The sequence below is a fragment of the Rhinatrema bivittatum genome, chromosome 8 (assembly GCF_901001135.1).
Source record: "Rhinatrema bivittatum chromosome 8, aRhiBiv1.1, whole genome shotgun sequence".
Classification (NCBI taxonomy): domain Eukaryota; kingdom Metazoa; phylum Chordata; class Amphibia; order Gymnophiona; family Rhinatrematidae; genus Rhinatrema; species Rhinatrema bivittatum.
In genome coordinates this window covers 37,279,205-37,300,550 of record NC_042622.1, presented here as the reverse complement: position 1 = coordinate 37,300,550, position 21,346 = coordinate 37,279,205, and the positions used below count along the sequence as shown (strand labels likewise).

Here is a 21,346-nt window from a genome sequence, read left to right as displayed (position 1 = left end):
CCTTCCTAGCATCTGGGTCCTCTGATGTAGAGCCCCCCTCCTTGGCTCCTCTGTATTCTCAGTTGCTGGAGTCTCTACAGGCCCTCCCCTCAGGACTCTTCATCCAGGTTCTCCGTAGCGCCTCCCTTGGACTCTCTGTGGTTTCGTCCTCTGTACACTCTGGTCATTTGCCCACCTGTAGCGCCATCCTCTGGATTCTCAATGCTGCCCCCTCTGCGTTCACCATAGGAAGTCCTCCTAGGGCGCATTGCCAGAGCTCACTGAGCACCTGGTCAATCTCTGCTGCAATCACGTTTTATCTCCATCATCGTCTGCACCCATCCATCTCTCTGCCCAGCCAGGGCACCTGGAAGTGGGCTTTATGGTTTTCCAGCCTCAGCTTGTCTTTCAAGCACCCGTATTGCCAGCCTCAGGTTCTCTCTTCTCTCTGGCTCTGGTTAGCTGGGAACTCCTACTAGCCAGGCATACATGGCTGCACGCCTTCTCTGCACAGTAGCTTGCTTGCTGAAAGAGGGCCCTGCCCTGTTTCAATTCACCACACTCACAGCCCACTCTAGCAGCTTTTCCAGGGCCACATCCTGTTCAGCACAGCCTTGCTGCACCAGTGTGCCTTCCTCTTTTTTTTTTTTTTAAGGCAAAAATTGTTTTTAAAAAGCATATATAACCAGCATTAACTAAATAACCTTTAATCCCTATCTACCTCTAGCCGAGCTTCTCCCGTTGGCTGGTATAAACCTATCACTTCCGGGCTGCCTGAGTAGTCGCGTCTGTGAGAAGCTCCCGAACTTTGCCTCTGAAATTGCATTGCTGAGGAACTATTATGCCCCACACTAAAAGAAAGGCGAGGGTACGGGGGATAGAGATGACATCTACCCCGTTAGAGTCAAGTCAACCCCGCATCGGGAGCTTTTTCGCGGCGGTAATGCCTGTAACTTCTGGAGAGCATGTTGCTGAGAGAGCAGAAATGTAGCGTGATCTGCTTTCCCTGACATCGGAAACATCTCTTAGCCCCGGGATTCCGTGCAGACTGGCACCACCAGGACTCGACGAAGAAAGAGGACCTATGGAGGCTGCAGTCCCCTACGAGAGGGAAGGAGCGGCCAGACAAGGAATACCAACTGAAGGATTTGTCAGCTCAGAGCAAACGGCAAAGGTACAGCCCCAGAGCGGTAATGGTGACCTGGGACTGAATAACGCCATCAGGCTGGGTAGCTCGAGCTTGGATATTGGTGCCGGGGATATAGTGGGAGGAGGAGGCGAGAGAAAAGAGATACCTAAGACTGAGAGAGTCATAATACCATCTACAGAAATTTCCTTAACAATGATTTGGAATGCATTACAAGCGTTGGAAAAGGCAGTTGTGGGCCTCACCAAAGAAATTCGGGAAGTTAAAGATCAAGTAACTAAGAATGCAATTGAATTAACACAGCAAGAAGTAAGAGTGCAAACAATGGAAGGTCGTTTGAAGGAAGTGGAAAAAATTCAAACAAATTTAATTCAAAGTGAATCTGTTGTCAACAAGAGACTGGAGAATATTGAAAACTCTGAGATCTCACAATTTAAGATTTTTGAATTTCCCAATCCTGAGAAATATTACACCGCTTGAGTTGTTTAGATTATATATATCACAGATTTTGAAGATGCCTGAAGAAGTGAAACCTGTTGTGACCAAAGCTTATCATTTACCAAGTGCAGAGACTAACTGTGGAAATATAGAAGAACAGATATTACCTGATGTTACTACATTACTTGAATCTTCACAAGAGATGATAGTATCCCAGAGGAGAACATTATTGATTTCTTTTGCGTTTCTTATGGATAAAAATAATGTGTTTAAGTATTTCTTTAGAAATAGTCAAGAAAAATGTTTTGGTCACAAATTGTGGTGTTACCCTGATATAGTTAAATCAACCCAAATGAGATGAAAATCTTCTCAATATGAGAGCTGAAGCGGTTCAAAAGGGGGCTCAATTTAAACTGCATTTCCCATGCAAATGTCATTACCTATCAGGAACAGAAATATATTTTCTTAGAACCCTCTCAGCTTAGGGACTTCTTGGCATCTCGCTCCTAGAATGTCTCACTATAAGCGGGGAAAAATTTAACAAGCGAAGTGTCTTCTCAGGTCCCTTTTCCTGTAGTAATATATTACATTGGTTGTTCGCTCCATTTTCATGGGCTTCTCCGTATTTCCTTTATTCTTAAAATACAAATTAATAATTGTTTATTATTACTATTACTATGATTATTGTATTGTTTCTTTTGTATTTTATAATTTCTAAACAAGTTTAAACTTGTATGTATATTAAAAATTTGAGAAATAAAAAATATAAAAAAAAAAAAAGAAACCTACCACTTCCTGGCAGTCCCTGCAACCAGGCCCACTCACAGTTTCCTCTCTACCTGAAAGTTTTAAACTTTAGTTTTTGTTTCTTCTGTGCAGCTTCTGAGCCACACCCTTTCACACAAGCTACTGTGCTCTGTGTACCCCTGTGTTCTGTACTTTGTTTTAGAGCCACAGGCCCCTGTGTTCTATACTACATTTAGAACCATAGGTCCTCTTCACAACTTTCTGTACTCCAAAAACAGATACCTTCTTGGAGGCTGGGTTTTTTTTTCTGTGCAAAAAACTTTAGAAAAAATTCCATGCATATCACGATTTGTGGGAATGAGCAGTGATTCTGGAGGCAGAAATTCAGTCTGACTCCAGCCTTTCTTAAAACATAATCTTTATTCATAGCTTTAATCTTATACTCAACAGTAGACTGCCTTTACCTTCAGTATACTCTCACTACTCACAGTCTGTACCTGCTTCGTCTCAGCTGTGTTTGGACAGAGTTACATTATAGGAGCTGTCTTCCTCCTGGAGATCTGGGTCAAGTCTGGTTATTCCCACCTGGATCCCAGCTCTTATTCCCCAGTCTCTGGTTACGCCCTCTGATCGCCTCTTGCCCTGCAGGATCCCACCCATAGAGCATACTCTCCTTAGTGGATTTAAGGTGGACCACATACCTAGCCTGGTTCTGCACAGGTAAACAGAGGAACACTGGGGGCACTGCCTCACAGGAAGACTTTGTTAAAATGAGAAAAAAAGAAAAGAACTGAAAGGTTCAGCTACAAAGGTTAAGAAATTACATCAGGCATGGTCCTTGTTTAAAAATACTATTTTGGAAGCCCAATCCAGATGTATTCCACAATGAAATGGAAGGAAGATCAAATGACTGCTAGCAAGGTGAAAGAGGTTATTTTAGCTCTAAGAACTTCTTTCACAAATTGGAAAAAGGATCCATATGAAGAAAATAGGAAAAAGCATAAGCAATGGCAAGTTAGATGCAAAACATTGATAAGGTGGGCTAAAAGAGAATTTGAAAAGAAGCTGGCCGCAGAGGCAAAAATTCATAATAAAAACTTTACAGATATCTGAAGCAGGAAGTCTGTGAGGGAGTCAGATGGACCATTAGATGATTGAGGGTTTAAAAGGACAAGTAGGGAAAATAAGGCCATTGTGGAAAGACTAAATAAAATATTTGCTTCTGTGTTTCTTGAAGAGGATGTTGGGGAGATACCTGTGTCGGAAACTGTATTCAATGGTGATGAATTCAGAAGAACTGAAACAAGTCACAGTGAAGCTGGAAAATGTTTTAAGGCATATTGACAAACTAAAGAGTAGCAAATTGCCTTGACCAGATAGTATACACCCCAGAGCTCTGAAAGAACTAAAAAATGAAATTGCAGATCTACTACTAGTAATGTGTAACCTATTATTAAAAATGGTCTATTGTACCTGAAGACTGTAGTGTGGACAATATAACCCCGATTTGTAAAAAGGGCTCAGGGGTTATCCAGAAACAATAAACTGATGAGTCTGACTTCAGTGCTGGAAACTGTTCTAAAGAACAAAATCACAGAATATATAGAAAGACATGGTTTAATGGGACATAGCCAGAATGGACTTACACAAGGGAAATCTTGCCTCACCAATCTGCTATATTCTATTTAAAGTGATTAATAAACATGTGGATAATGGTGAGCCAGTGAAATATAGTGTATTTGGATTTTCAGAAGAGGCTCCTGAGAAAATTAAAAAGTCGCTGGATATTGTGGATTACAAATTGATTAAAAGATAGGAAACAGAACAGGACTAAATGGTCAATTTTCTCAATGGAGAATGTAAACAGCGGAGTGCCTCAGGGATCTGTACTGGGACTGCTGCTTTTTAATACATTAATAAATGATCTGGACAGGGGAACAATGAATGAAATGATCAAATTTGCAAATGACAAAATTATTCTGAGTTATTAAATCCCAAGCAGATTGTGAAAAATAGCAGAAGAACTTTGTGAGACTAGAGGATTGGGCATCCGAATGGCAGATGAAATATAATGTGGACAAGTGCAAAATGATGCACATGGGGAAAAGTAACCCTTACTGTAGTTACACAATGTTATGTTCCATATTAGGAGTTACTATCCAAGAAAAGGATCTGGGCGTTATAGTGGACAATACTTTGAAATCCTTGACTCAGTGTGTGGTGGCAATCAAAAAACAAAACAGAATGTTAAGAATTATTAAGAAAGGAATAGAGAATAAAACAGAGAATGTCATAATGCCTCTGTATCACTACATGGTGAGGCTGCACCAGGAGTACTCTGTAATTCTTGCCAAACACATCTCAAAAAAGATATAATTCCATTGGAAAAGGTATAGAGAAGGTTGACCAAAATGATAAAGGGGATGGAACAGCTCCTCTGTGAGGAAAGGCTAGAGAGGAAGGACTGTTCAGCTTGGGAAAGAGACAGCTAAGGGGGGATATGATAGAGGTCTATAAAATCATGAGTGGAATAGAATAAGTAAATGTAAATTGGTAATTTACTCTTTCAAAAAATACAAAGACTAGGGAAAACTCCATGAAATTAGTAAATAGCACATTCAAAACAAATAAGAGAAAAATCTTTTTCACTCAATGCACAATTAAGCTCTGGAATTCATTGCCGGAGGACATGGTTAAAGCAGTTAGTGTAGCTGGATTAAAAAAAAAAAAAAGATTTGGACAAGATCCTAGAGGAGAAGTCCATAAACTGTTATTAACTTGTAGACTTAGGGGTAGATTTTAAAACGTATGTGCAGGTGTCCATGTGCATGGAAAGCAATAAAGATGGTTAAATATTTTTGTTTAATAAAGTACCATGCAAGATAATTCACATGGAAGCAATGACTAGTCAGAAGGCCTACAGGTCTATAGTCTCAAAATTACTGATATCATGGGAAATGGATAAATATCTGGACTTTCTTCTGCAGCAAATAAACATCTAGACTGACTTATTAGATATTTGTCTCTGTCTTGTGGAGGTTTACCTCAGAGTATAATTCTTTGCACACTTCATAGCTGCAGGAGAAAGGACCCATGTTTTGCTATCAGAGCTAATAGATACAGGAGTCAAACCAGATCTATAAAATCCACACTATCAATTCTCTGGGGCAGAAAAACTGAACTGTATAAAGATCTGGTATAGCATTGTGCATGATGATAATGATGATATATTAACCATATTAATCACTTTGCTACCCTATAATCCCTAACACCAGGTGACTATTTATTGTGCCCAATAGAAGGAATTTAAATAGGTAAAGCTCCTCTGTAATGCTACATACCCCTTCCTGCCCTAGTATTTTGATTGTTTTTATTCAGATTTGACTGTTTAGAGAGGTATAAAGCTTGATTATTACCTTAGTCCTGGGTTAAACTACTTATATGCTTATACATAAAATGCACTTAAGAGATATTGATGTCTGTCTGGCTGTAGCTGAGGTCCAGAAGGCTCATCTGCATACTTCTCCCAGGAGCCCCAGCTTAGGATGCCAAAGGACATCTTCAACTGCCTAGGCTTCAGCTTCCACAGCCCCTACACTGTTTCCAGCAGCAGAGAATTGTAAGGCTCATTTGCATATTTTTCTCAGCAGCTCCTGCAGAAGACACTGCGAGTCATTTAGGTTTGAGCTTACACAGCCCTGCTCTCAAGTGCCCGCTCTCTTTCTAGCAGCAAAAGACCAGAAGACTCATCTGCATACTTCTCCCAGCAGCCCCAGCAAAGGACCCTAGAGAACACCATAAACAGTCTAGGCTTCAGCTCCCACAGCCCAGTTTTCACATCCAGCAGCAGAGAATCAGAAGGCATGCCCCTAAATGCTACGTCCGATAAATTTTCAACAAAAGATTTCATACAAAGATAGGGAATTAGTTCAAAACAAGGGTCAATAAAATGTGTAAGACTAGTTATAAGTAGGTTAATTGTAGTCTATAGAGGATCACTGACAGACAAACATATTAACTACTGCAACTCCCTCCTCTTCGGCCTCCCCGCGATCTCTATCAAACCTTTACAGATGGTCCAGAATGCTGCCACCAGGCTACTCACCAACTCAAACAAAAGAGATCACATCACTCCCATCCTTCAGTCACTTCATTGGTTACCCATTAAATATAGGATCTCATTTAAAGTTCTCATGATGATCCACAAGGATATACACAACATCTCCCCTTTCAAACTAAGCAGCCAACTTCGTTTTCACACCTCTGTCAGACCGGTCCGAAGAGCTTACAAAGGCTCACTTTATGCCCCTCCAGCTAAATCCGCCCTCAGAAAGCGAACGCTATCAACAGCAGGGCCCACTCTTTGGAATACGCTACCCCCGGATCTTCGGCAAGAACCCACAGCTCTTCAAGAAAAAACTTAAAACTTGGCTCTTTAGTCAAGCATTTTCTGGTTTAACTCACTAATACTGCCTCGCGGTCAAGGACTTTCCCTATTCCTCCCTCAACATTAACGGGAGCCCTATCCCCTCTCCTCAACACTCCCGCCCTGTTCCCACCTGCCTGAGACCTCATATAAATCCAGCCGGCCCCGGTACCCATGGGATCAACCTGAGGGGAACAAGGGTTGGTATTGGTGAAGCCCCTGCGGGGTCTCAGGTCTCTCCAGCCTCGCCTGCCAATGGTGGGCACTTGTGAAGCTCCTCCCCACTGGTGTGGTTCCACCCCCGACGGCCCAAGGATCCACTCCCGCAACAAAAGTTAGTCTATTTTTAACATAATTTGCATAAATTCAAAGTGGTATACAATACAATAAACAAACATCCATATCCAAAGGGATACACATAAATAGAGGAACAACAGGGTCCGGGACCAGAGCGTCCTGAGAAGAAAGATATGAGATAGTGCACAGAGTTTACAAGAACTTGAACAGAGAGACAAACCTTTTTGTCTTATTAATTCTACAAAATATGGTTGAGATAGCTGACCTAAAAGGTTGAACCTACCTAAAAAATTATTGTTAAAATATTCTTGTATTACAACCTTACTCTATTTATTTATTTATTATTAGCTTCTATATATCGACAATCGTGGGTACATCATACCGTTTACAATATAACTGAAGGAGGAAATTACAAAAAACCAGGGTGGGGGGAGGGGAGCAGATAGGAAGAGAGAAGGGGCGAGAGAAGAGAGGGAAAAACAGGAAGAGAAGAAAAGGAACAGTACCTAATGGAAAACAGAAGAACATAATATATAACATGGCAAATTATACACTCAAAAAGGGACTGTGTATAACCTTATACACTATATATAAATTATACACTCCAAAAGTATTATATACAATAATATACATTATCTTTAACTAGTACATACAGAAGACACTATATCAAAAGACTATATCAAAAGTACATACAGAAGACACTATATCAAAAAATCCAACCTTGACCCCACCACCCTTTCTAATTACAGACCGGTGTCCAACCTACCCCTCCTAGCTAAAGTTCTTGAGAAGCTGGTGAACTCACGCCTGTCCGATCACCTTGAACAGAACATCATCCTCCCTCCTACCCAATATGGTTTCAGGAAGCATTTAAGTACTGAAACATTGCTCCTCTCCCTGCACGATACCCTTATCAAAGGAACCGACTCCGGATCCTCCTACCTTATTGCATTACTTGACATCTCGGCTGCGTTTGACACAGTCAATCACGATGTCCTACTCAACATACTCAGAAATATTGGGATCACTGGCAAGGCCATTGACTGGATTCAATCTTATCTCCAAAATCGCACTTTCACTGTCACAATGGACAACAATGAATCTGATCCCATCAGTCTTCCCCAAGGTGTACCCCAAGGTTCCTCACTCTCATCCACGCTATTTAATATATACATGCTTCCCCTTACCACGCTTCTCACTAACCTGCACATCAAGCATTTTATTTATGCTGACGATGTGCAAATCATCTTCCCTTTCTCTGACACCATCCAAACTGCTTTACACAGCTGGGAATCCTGTCTTTCCTCTATCAACCAACTCCTAAAGGACATGAACCTAGCTCTTAATTCCAACAAGACTGAGCTATTAATCATATCTAATAGGCAACCGATCCCAGACATCCCTCCTGCTTACTCAGCTACCAACTTCCCATCGCACACTCGCAACTTAGGAGTTATTATTGATAATCACCTCTCATTTAAACCATTCATCAAATCCATCATAAAAGACTGCTATTTTAAACTCCAAACAATAAAGAAACTCAGACCCCTACTACACTTCAATGATTTCCGTACAGTCCTCCAAGCTATTATTTTATCGAAGATTGACTATTGTAATGCGCTCTTACTTGGCATTCCTGCAACACACACTAAGCCACTTCAACTCCTACAAAATGCCGCCGCTCGGATATTGTCAAACACAAAGAAAAGAGATCACATCACCCCCACACTTATTGAACTACACTGGCTCCCTATACAGTCACGAATTCTCTATAAAACACTCTCGATCATACATAAGAGTCTAGTAAATTCCAACCTCAACTGGCTTAACCCCCCCTCTTACCTCGTACCTCCAAGAGACCTACACGCCCAGCTCTTCAAGGAACACTCCGTGCCCAATCTATTAAATCTTTTAAACTCTCCTCCACTATTAACAGAGCCTTTTCTCTTGCCGGCCCCACCATATGGAACTCACTGCCCCATGATATCCGCATAGAGACCTATACCCCCACTTTCAAAAAGAAACTTAAAACATGGCTCTTTCAGCAAGCCTACTCCATCTCACCCCCTATTACATAAAACCCCCCTATGAATGTTATACTGATATCTTGGTATGAACGCCTTTACGTCTGATGATTTTGTACTTTGCACTTTCATGTATATAGTTATAGTTATATTCCATAGCATCTACCCAATGATGCCTGTTATATGTAAGGGCTCCTCCCAAAAATGTATTTATATGTTGCCTAGTTCATCATATTATATTATGTTATCTGTTACATGTTAAATGTACGGGCACTGCCCAATGGTTTTTTGTTCACTGTGAACCGATACGGTGTGCGAACAGATATCGGTATAAAAGAAATGTTAAATAAATAAATAAATAAATATATGACATTACAAATTATACGTTCAGAAAGGCAACTATAGGGTTGCTATAGGGAAAGATAGGGTTTAAGGACAGGGGAAGGGGGTATATAAGGGGTATATAAGGAGGTGCAGAGATATGGGAGACAAATCAGAGTACAATTAAAGGCATAAAGGAGAAGGCTATAAGTACAGTAATGACAAGGGCTCTTTCTCTGAAGGAGTAGAGGGAGCAGGGGGATCCAAGTCAGGATAGGCCATTTTAAAGAGCCATGTTTTAACCCCTGTTTTGAATTTCCGAATGCATGGTTCTAGTCGGAGCTCAAGTGGCATAGGGTTCCAGAGGGAGGGGCCTGCAATAGATAGGGCTCTTTCTCTGGTGGAAGTGTGGTGAGCACATTTAAGGGAAGGGGTGTAGAGGGTTCCTGAGAGTGCGGTTCTAATCGGACGATTGGAGGAGCGGAAACGAAGAGCATCCTCAAGCCAGGAGTGATTGTGGTTGTGCAAGGAGTTGTGAATAATGGTGAAGGTTTTGTATCTGATGTGGGAGGAGATGGGAAGCCAATGGAGTTCCTTAAGAATAGGGGTGATGTGGTCTGCTTTACGTGTATTTGTAAGGATTCTTGCCAGAGCATTCTGTAACATTTGCAGGGGTCTAATAGTAGAGTAGGGAAGGCCTAGAAGTAAGGACCTGCAGTAATCCATTTTAGATAGCATTGTCGCTTGCAGGACTGTGCGGAAGTCTTGCGAATGGAGTAGGGGTTTAAGTTTTTTGAGGATGTGGAGCTTGAAAAATCCTCCCTTTATGATTGTGTTAATGTGGTTTTTGAAGTTTAGTTGGTGGTCTAGGGAGACACCGAGATCTCGCACGTAGTAGGGAAGAGCATTTGAGGGGAGGGTGAGGTCACAAGCAGATGGTGGCGTCCGGTCAGGGTGATTTGAAATGATGAGGAGTTCAGTTTTGGAGGAGTACTTGAGCGAATACTTGGTTATCATTTAGCCCATGTATTCTCACACTGGCTATAAGTATTATTTCTGAAACTAGATTAGATTACTCACTGGATCATGAGCATCTATTACTATAATTTTTCTTTTCTTATTTTCACAAAGCAATCTTAGATATTACAGAAATAGCAGTCTTTGAATTCAGGAAAAGAGGGGAAAGGCACAGAGGATCCATCCTGATGGGGGAAGTGGGGGGGGGGGGTGAAATTGGAAATGGAGCAGTATCTATTGTGTTGCAGCAGGTAGGGAGCAGGCAGGTAAGATAAATATCTCAGGTCTTAGATCTGCTGTCACAGTCTGGCCCCATGACTTGCAGAGCAGCATTTTTATAGTTAAACACATGGGAAAGTAATTACTTACAGTGCAGGCAGCTGTTTATGCTTGTGGCTCTTTGTTATTAGTCAGAGAGGCTGCAGCTTGTACAGCATCCTCCCCCCCACACTGGAGGGACACAACGTGATTTCTGACTCAGAAAGGCACAAAAGCAGAGTCGCATTACAGTCCATTCCACCTCTTTTTCTAGTCACTTACACTCAAAGCTATTGCGGGCGGGGGGGGGGGGGGGGGGTTGCGAGGGAGGGAGAAGGACTTGCTGCTGCAGCCATGTGAATTTTGTACAGTGTTGTGTTCATGGATGGCAATATGAGGGTACTTTTCAAGGAAGTCGGCAAAAATGGGCATAAGTTAACACCAATTTTTAATCAAGCAGACTGTGCGTGCACAGCCACTTTGAAAATTATCCCATTAAATCTATCCCACACCAGTTACACCTGTTGTTAGGTGCACATACGTGCACCTAACAGCAGGTGTGGGATAGATTTGGCATACATACTTTTTAAAAATCAAAAAGTACGCACATAAATCTAACCCACCCTCTCCCCAAAACCCCTCCAGATAAACTTATGTGCAGACGTGACATATATGCTTAAGAATATCTGCATTTTAACAAGCAATTTTGGAAAAGGTCATTTCTGCGCATAGAACATTGTTTAAGCCCCCTCCCCAAAAATCTCTTTACATTTAAAAATTACTCTCACTAGGGTTTGGTATAACTGAACACTAACTCAACCATCTGTAAGTGCACCTTTTTGGCACCTGGAATCTTCTAGAGTTATTCAGATTTTTATGAATTGGGGAGACCATCTTAAAATGTGTAATATTTATTACTTTAAGTGATAGGTGCTAATTGTGTCTGGACTGCATTACAGATTATTCAAAGTTGCTTTGTACTGTACTTGTTGTAAGTGCTTCTCCTATAAAAATAGTAGGTGAAAGAAAACCAGTCCAGGCCACTTAAAATTCCTATCCCCTTTATCATCAGTCAACAGTTATTAACGATTCCAGGTGCCAAAAAGGTGCACTTACAGAAAACCTCTCATCCTGCTTTTTCCCAGATAGTGCCAGTTTTATGGTATTCCATTCCATGAGACATGTGATTGATTACCAACTACCAGTGTTTTAGAAAGAAACGGAAAACATTTCTTTTTAATACTGCTTTTAAATGGTATGATGCATATGGTGTTGGTTGTAGTATAATTTGTTTATGATGTTTATTAGTAATGCTTGTAAGATTGTTGTGATCCACTTCAAACAGTTTTTGGTAACGATTTGTGGAATACAAGCACTTGCAAACAAATAAATAAAAAATCATAGATTGAGCCACTTCTCAAGAGAACACTGTACTAGAAGGTCTATACCTAGTAAAGTCAGCAGAAAAGGACCAAATGGTCCATCCACTCTATCCAGCAAGCTACTTAAGGTAGTAACTGCCGCTCTGTGCAGGTTACTCCCATGTTTCTCTAAGGTTAGTAACTGCTGCTCCATGTAGTTATCCCCAAGCCTTATAATAACCCATAAAAATTGCAGCTAACAACATTTTTTACTGGGTGATGAGTTTTCTTGAAAATTCAGACGGTGCTGCTTGATGTACTTTGCTTATCAACTTTTCTTATATACAATCCTGTTCTATATAAGCAAAGTCCATAAGCAAAGCATGTCAAGCAGCACTGACGCCAGACAGTATGGTTTGATACTGCAAACAGGATACAGAGAAGTCATGCAAAGACCCAAGTTTTGAATTGGGGATCTACCTGGAAAAAGAACTGGAAGACTGGGAGAAAATGCGAAAGGGGGAACAACAGTGGACCAAATTAAAAGGAGCAATTACAAAGGCAACAAAACTAAATGTTAGAAAAGTAAACAAAAGTAAGAGGAAGAAAGAAACTGATCTAGTTCTCAAAGGAGGTGGCTAAAAAATAAAGGCAAAAAGAACAGAGTTCAAGAAGTATAAAGGATCCCAAAAAGAGGAACACATGGAAGAATAACTGATGAAGCTGAGGGAGACAAAGAAAGAAATCAGGAAAGTCAGGCCCAGCACAACTGGGTGTGCATACTGTGCATTTGCACGTGGCGGCACACCTGGGGGGGGGGAGGGGGGCGGCGGGCCAGCGGCAGGAGAGGCTGCCGAGCCACTGGTGGAGCTTAACTCACCAGCAGCTGAAGGAGAGGCCCATGTTTTTATTTGTGTGCGCCCACGCAAACATTCCACTCCCCCCCCCCCTCACCCATGCAGGAAGGCCGGTGGGCAGAGGTGGAGCTCATCTCACCATGGCCTGATGACAACAGGAGGCCCTATATGTATGTGTGTGAGCGAGACCCTATGGGTGTCTATGTGAGCACATATATATGTGTGTGTGAGTGTGTGTATGTGTCTGCGTGAGAGCTTATGTGTCACATATAGGCTCTAACAGGCACACACACACATATATAATGTATCTGTGAGGGAGAAGGAACCTGTGTATGTGTGAGAGAGTGTGTAGGAGAATGAATGTGTTATTGTGCGTCTGTGTGAGAGGGAAGATAAAATTTGTACGGCCCTACCTCCCTCATTTCATGATGATCTCAAGGTGACTGGAAATCAAAAGATCCCAGGTATGGAGAGCAGGAGATTTTTAAATCCTTAATTGCTTTCATTATTAGGTGTAATTTGATGTTTCTGCTCTTTTGAAATATTTAATTTTTGGGGGGGAAATTAATAAATGTTGTATTATTGTTCATCAGATGTTTTGAAATATTTTATTGATGTTTAGGAAATTTGGGATATTCTGATTCATTAACTGGTTTGAATATGATTTTACTATTATGATTGATGTTTTATATTTCTTGATTTTATTATTTCCTGTTTTATGAAGAATGGTAATGTTCCTGTTTTTCCATTGTTGCTCTGCATGTAGAGGCTGGTTTTTGTGGGTTCCAGTTCATTTCTTCTGATTATACTTTCTGATCTCTTCATTCTGTATTTGGTGAGGGTCTGCCTGTGTTCTGCATATGTGATCAAGGTGAGGGGGTGGGGGCGTCAAGTTTGTAAAAATATAGACTGCAGGAGGGAGCTGGCCCGGGGCAGAGACTGAATGAATTGTGTGTGTGGCGGGGGAGGGGGGGGGGGGGGGGGCGCAGCAAGTAATTATTTGCACAGGGCAGCAAAAAAACATAGCACCGCCCTGAGGAAAGTGAAAGGCCAAGCGGAAGAAAGGATGGCTAAAGAGGTAAAAAAAGGCAACAAAATATTTTTTATATATATTAGAGAAAGAAGGAAGGCCTGATGTAGTATAGTGAAATGGAAAAGTGATGAGGAGCAATGTGTGGAGAGAGTTGAAGAGATGGCGGAAATATTAAACAAATACTTCAGTTCAGTGTTCACTAAAGAAGACTCTGGAGAAGGACAGCTGCTGGTTGACAAAGCCGTAGATGGAGATGGGGTAGACAAAACTCCGTTTACAGAAGATAACGTATGGGAAAAGCTAAGCAAACTGAAAGTGGACAAGGTAATGGACTTCTCCTCCAAGAACTTATCCAATCCTTTTTTAAACCCAGCTACACTAACTGCACTAACCACATCCTCTGGCAACAAAATTCCAGAGTTTAATTGTGCGTTGAGTGAAGATGAACTTTCTCCGATTAGTTTTAAATGTGCCACATGCTAACTTCATGGAGTGCCCCCTCTGTTGAAGGAAAAGATAGTGAACTATCTACAATCAGGTGGCTTGCTGGATCCTAGGCAACATGGATTCATCAGGGGAAGGTCCTGTCAGACCAATCTTATTGTTTTGATTGGGTGACTAGAGAATTGGATCCACAACAAGACGAGCCTTTTCAATCGCTGGCCCCACCCTATGGAACTCCATGCCCCCAGAATTGCGCACTGACACCTCCACCCCTAAATTAAAAAAAAAATTAAAAACCTGGCTTTTTCTACAGGCCTTCCCCTCAGAAACACATCACTACTCGAACCACCCGGCAAAGTGATTAAATGAATTGCAGAGCATTGTAATTTCTATATTGAGTTCAGTTATGTTGATGCGCACTGTAAATTTTTACTTGTATATACATTATTATTCCCTTTACATTGGTCTAGTTTTTCCCTAACTTCTTTATTGAGATTTTCCCTCTTTTTCCCCATGTTTTTCTTTCCTATGATATCCCATACAAAACTTTATAACTAACTTTTCTGTTTTTCAAATTTTTGTATCTAGTTCACCCACTTTCTAGCCTCTTGCTATAGTCCTTTTTTGCCCTTTGTAAAGGCTACATCTCTTGTTACTACGCCTCTGTTTTATGTCCTACAGTTTTTTGTTCATTGTACAGGCTACGCCTGTTGTTATTGAGACACTGTTTTATGTTGTTATGTAAACCGATACGATGTGCAAACGGATGTCGGTATTAAAAAAAAAAAAAAGCTTAAATAAATAAATCGATCAATCAATCAAGGAAGAGCACTCGATGTGATCTACTTGGATTTCAGCAAAGCTTTTGATATGGTCCCACATAGGAGGCTTGGAATAAAATGAGAAGCTTGGGAGTGAACGCTAAGGTGGTGGCGTGGATTACAAACGTGTTGACTGATAGGAATCAGCATGTAATGGTAAATAGAACCTACTCTGAAGAGAGAACCGAGTTAAGCAGAGTGCCAAGGGATCGGTTTTGGGACGGGTTCTGTTCAATATCTTTGTGACATTGCGGAAGGCGTAGAAGGTAAAGTTTGTCTATTTGTAGATGATACTAAGATCTGCAACAGAGTGAAACTACCTGAAGGAGTAGAGAGAATGGAAAGTGATTTAAGAAAGCTTGAAGAGTGGTCGAAGCTTTGGCAGCTGGGATTCAATGCCAAGAAGTGTAGATTCATGCATCTGGGGTGCGGCAATCCAAAAGAGCTTTATGTGATGGGGGATTAAGACTGCTGTGCACAGACCAGGAGAGAGACCTTGGGGTAACAGTATCTGGCAATCTGAAGACGGCAATGTGACAAGGCAATAGCTAAAGCCAGAAGAATGCTGGGCTGCAAGGAGCGAGGAATAACCAGCACAAAAAAAAAAAGGAGGTGATACTGCCCTTGTACAGGTCCTTGGTGAGGCCTCACCTCAAGAATTGTGTTCAGTTCTGGAGATCATATCTCAAAAAAGATAGAAACAGGCTGGAGGCGATCCAGAGAAGGACGATCAAAATGGTGTGGGGGTCTGTATCGGAAGATATATGAGAAGAGGCTGAAGGATCTAAATATGTACACCCTGGAAGAGGAGGTGGTGCAAGGTAAATATGATACAGCCCTTCAGATACCTGAAAGGTTTTAATGCAGCACAAACTTCAAACCTTTTCTGGCAGAAAGGAAACAGTAGAACTAGGGGTCACGAAAAAAAACTCCAGGGGAGATGACTCAGAATCAACATCAGGAAATATTTCTTCACGGAGAGGGTGGTGGATACCTGGAATGTCCTTCCGGAGGAGGTGGTGAAGAAGAAGAAGAAAACAGTTAATGAATTCAAAGGGGCATGGGATAAACACTGTGGATCCCTAAAGGCTAGAGGACGGAAATAATGAAAGGGGCTGCATGGGGGTAATCTGCACGGAGCAGCAGTTACTACCTTTAACAGAAGGCATTGGGGGGAGGGGGGGGGGGCGGAAAGGGAAATGGATACAGATAACAAGCAACATAGGCCCTAACTTTAACAGTCTGAGTACTGATACGCAGACATAAGGGAAAAAGCACAGGATGGCTTCTACGGCCAAGTCCCAAAGCAAAGAACATCAAGCAGCACTGTCTGAATTATCAAGAAGGCTCCTCACCCAGTAAAAATGTTGCTAGCAGTAATTTATGGGTTTGACAGTTGCTTGGTTTTGATTGATTATAAATATTACTTATCATAAGGCCTGGGGGTAAGTGCATGGAGTGACAATTACTACCATAAGAAGCTTGCTGGGCAGACTGGATGGGCCATCTGGTCCTTTTCTGCCTTCAATACTATGTTATGATGTATATTCATATATATAAAATGTTCTGTATAATAAATTTCTATTTTACTTGTCTTGTAAGATGCCACTGGACACATCCTTAAAAGGAATTTTGTACAATTTTATTTTTGTTTTAGCCTCTTCTGCTTCTGATAAATACCAGCAATCCAGATTATTTTGTAATTTTGCCACAACAAATCAGCGGTCCATTCCACTGAAGCCAGAGCCACCATAGATTGGCAAGGATTGCCAATCACCACTCTGTGACTTTCATGTTATTGCACTATACCTACATGTGAAAACTACAATAAGAACATAAGAACATGCCATACTGGGTCAGATCAAGGGTCCATCAAGCCCAGTATTCTGTTTCCAACAGTGGCCAATCCAAGTCACAAGTACCTGGCAAGTACCCAAACATTAAATAAATCTCAAGCTACTGTTTGTTACGAATGGGCTCCGGTCAGGAGTCGTGAACACCACTAACAGGGGTGTCTCAGGGTGGAGAAAGGCAGGACTGCAGAAGAGTCTAGATGCTGACTGGTGCAGGCAGGAATGAGTAAACCCTATGGGCAAGTGGGAAGGTGGAATAGGCAGACTGAGTCTAATACTGGCTGGAGATACCTGATACCAGATGCATGAAGGTAAGGGTGAACTTGAATACTGGAACAGCATGGAGGTATGTGTGAGCGTGAATGTAGGTAAAGGTGTACAGGAAACTGGAACTGGGTGCTGGTAAGGATGAATTCAGGAAGCGTGCAGGTAAGAGTGATAATGGCTGGAGGTATAAGTGACTGGTTTGAGGAAACAAGACTGACAGAGAACTGAACAGACAAACCAGGACAGCACTAACATTGAACATGAAACACAAAAGCCCGAAGGCAGCAGAGCGGAGAAAGCCCGTAGGCCACAGACAGCAGGCAGAGGGCCCGTAGGCCACACACACACAGTAGGCAGAGGGCCCGTAGGCCAGACACACAATAGCAAGGCAAGGCAGGTCAGAAGGCCCGTAGGCCACACACACACAGAAGGCCCGTAGGCCAGATACACAATAGCAAGGCAGGTCAGAAGGCCCGTAGGCCAGATACAGCAAGCACGGAAGGCTAGAGCAGGGAGTCCAGGCGAGCTCGATGCCGAAGCACCGATGGAACTACTAGACAGGGTTATAAAGGAGAGTCTGGGACAGAGTAGACAGGAAGGAAGGAGTGGGCCAGCCAGAAGAGCATGCTCGTGGGGGACCTCTGGTGGTGAGGCGGTTGCATAGCAGCCATGGTCGTAACACTGTTGTTTATTACTTAATAGCAGTTTATGGATTTTTCCTTTAGGAACTTATCCAAACATTTTTTAAACCCAGTTACACTAACTGCTGTAACCACATCCTCTAGCAATGAATTCCAGAGCTCAACTATGCGCTGAGTGAAAAAGAATTTTCTTCAATTTGTTTTAAATGAGCTACTTGCTAATTTCACGGAGTGCCTCCTAGTCCTATTATCTGAGAGAGTAAATAACCGATTTACATTAACTTGTTCAAGTCCTTTCATGATTTCGTAGACCTCTATCATATCACCCCCTCAGTCGTCTCTTCTCCAAATTGAGCAGCCCTAACTTCCTTAGCCTTTCCTCATAGGGCAGCATTTCCATGCCTCTTATTCTGGTCACCCTTCTCTGCACTTTCTCCAGTGCAACTATATCTTTTTTGAGATGTGGTGACCAGAATTGCACACAGTATTCAAGATGCGATACAGAGGCATTATGACATCCATTATTTTATTTGCTATTCCTGTCCTAATAATTCCTAACATTGTTTGCTTTTTTGATCACCATAGCACACTGGGCCGACGATTTCAATGTATTATCCACTATGACGCCTAGATGTACCTCAAATGCATGTAAATATAAAATGTTAAGCAGAAACAAAATAGAAATTGTAACCATAAAGGGGCAGTGAAAGAAAGTGTACCCAATTTATTGATAAATAAACCATGGTGGGTGTTATTACCTGTATGTATGTAATAAAAAGGTTTTTTTTAAAAAAAGGTAATTTTAGGAGAGATCTGAAGACATATGATAGAGTGGAGCTTCTTAGTAAAAACCCAATAGCATTCTGGGAGCTTGCTCTTCACAGGAAGTAGAGAGTGTAGGGCTGAAATCACAAGATGTTCCATCAACCACATGACACCCAGTTGCTAGGAAGGGCATAGCAGTTATATGTGCTTCAGAATTATATCTCTGGCTTTCCCCTGACTCTACAACCTACAACCTCACCTTGAGACTTGAAGTGAATCAAGGTTGTTAAAACAAATATATGCAAATAAATATATGCAAATATATGCAAATAAACCTCATGAAAATGTAATTGTGAATATCCTGTTTGGCCTTCAGGAACATGGTTGGGCAATCCTGCTCTACAGAACTGCATTCCTCATGCCCCAATCCTTGTCCTTTTAACGACACACAATTTAGAATATTACTAGGATGGTGTATACTGTCTCCTAATTGATATGTTTTAATGTTAATAGCAACTAACTTGGCACACTATTCTGTGCAATCTAAATATGTATTTGTTTCTCAATATGGCATGTCCCTAGGAAAAGGTCTCAGCTGTCCTGTCTATTCCTTCTGGTTTTCTAAAACTGGTTGACAAACCGTCCAGCTGCTAAGGAAAGGAGACGCTACATTTTTGTTTCATCAGCTATGGAGCTTGGGTTTTAAAAACTGAATTGATTCTTTGTATTTGTGCTATCCAGCCACATATCCAGTTACATTCGCTTCACAAGCCCGCATCAAAAATTAAAAGGAAAAAAAAAAGGTCTAAAAGAAAAAAAAAAAGAGATAAAATGCTAAGTCCACTAAAACTATGTTGACCCAGTTTAAGCTTAGATTCAGATATATTTAGAAATCCTGTCATTTAGCGTGGGTAAAAGTTAAATAGCTACATTCATTCAATGTAGCATAAAGACGGACTAAAGTGCAATTTTACAATGGGCCATAACAAAAGGTAAAAAATATACTGCGCCTACAGTGAAATGCAAGACATTTCTTCCCCAGGGACTGTGAAGCTGTATCCGAGAATGCAAGCTCTAGTGACTCCGTTTAAAAATGTACTTACGGGAGGTTACTCCGACCGCTTGTGGTGGTTGAAAGGCAAGAAATCAAAGCTTTAAATCGAAAGATAAAGGCACAAGGAAAGGATCCACGAAGCCGCATGCCAAGAAGCAAGCAAACTTTATCATCATCAGCTCAGTTTCAGATTTACAGCGCTTCCTAGTCCTAAAAAAAAAAAACTGTACAGTGCGGGGCACTGGGAGGCTGGGGTGGGCGTTTCCCACTGTTTTCCTAGCCAGTCCCTCTAGGTTGTAATCCAATGCTCGGCCTGATGATGTCACGCATTCACTTGCTCACCCCCCACCCTCCTGCCTACACTGGAGAGCAATGGTTTCCTTTTCAGAATGGCCTTTGTTTAATTTTGCATTGTAACCTCATCCCCTGGCAGTAACGTGCCCCATACCAAACATCCTTCCTTTCGGGTCGCGACAATGGTCTTCCACATCAGGGGTTTCCTACAGCCAGCCTGTTACTCATGTAACATTTACTTGAACCTCTTATTTGGTGCCTGCGGCAGAGTTAACGCAGACCTTGAGACTTTGCTTGGCTTTCCTGTCATATCCCTTATAGTGCTAGCAGTCACATAGCAAGAGCGAAACCTTCCACATCCATGTCGTATCTAAGCCATTCCATGGTTCAATTCTTTTTTTTTTTTAATGCTCAGCAGGACATTGATAGTCAAGCAGCACAGGATGAATTTTTTTGAGGGCAGAAATTATATTTACTCGTGGAAAACTGAAAGCATTCAGAAGAAAATAAAAATGTCAGTGCTTAATTTGAGAAATAAAAAAAAAAATTCAGGTAAGTACTAACACTCCCAGCTATCATGTGAATACAGAACCGGCTGCTTCCAAATATCTACTGCATTGAATGACAGAAACCAGCCTTCCAGCCCTATTTACTTTCAAAGGTACCTAGCCAGCTAAGTAAGGACTTGGCACTTAATTCACTAAGGGGTAGATTTTAAAACCCCTGCGCGTGTAAATCCTCCCGGATTTACGCGGGCAGGGCACTCGCACGCTGGCGCGCCTATTTTGCATAGGCTGCCGGTACGCACAAAGCCCCAGGACGCGCGTAAGTCCCGGGGCTTCATAAAAGGGGAGGGAGGGGGCGTGCCCGAGGGGCGTGGTGACGGTTCGTGGGCGGGCCAGCGGTCCCGAGTCCCCCGGCACCGCGGCCTGTGCCGGGGGATGCCGGGGCGGCGCGCGCAAGTTACGCCTGCTTCAAGCGGGCGTAACTTGTCCAACAAAGGTAGGGGGGGGATTTAGGTAGGGCTGGGGGGTAGGGTAGATAGGGGAAGGGAGGGCAAGGTGGGGGGACGCGGAAGGAAAGTTCCCTCCGAGGCCGCTCCGATTTTGGCGCGGCCTCGGAGGGAACGGAGGCAGGCTGAACCTACTTCAGGTAGCAAAAGATGGTGCATCCCCGTGCCCGGAACCATGCAGAGATAGGAACCAATGCTGATGCTTTTTAGGCTACCCTAGATGCTTGGCCTGGTCTTTCCCCGGTGTTGAGACTGAAGACGATGAACCCGGAGTCCTCAACCCATAAGAG

The 21,346-nt window shown here is 42.2% G+C and overlaps 1 protein-coding gene across 2 annotated transcripts in view; it reads right to left on the bottom strand.

Annotated features, from left to right (window-relative positions):
• PKIG (cAMP-dependent protein kinase inhibitor gamma) overlaps positions 1-21,346 on the bottom strand; it is a 121,863-nt gene that overhangs the window by 37,516 nt on the left and 63,001 nt on the right. Inside the window, exon 1 of one of the 2 annotated variants that reach the window (XM_029613194.1) lies at positions 19,800-19,969. The exons of the other annotated variant lie outside the window; for it this stretch is intronic. The gene's annotated coding sequence lies outside the window, so the exon portion shown is untranslated. Of the gene's footprint in view, positions 1-19,799; positions 19,970-21,346 lie in introns of those variants that run through there. 2 annotated transcript variants of the gene reach the window in all.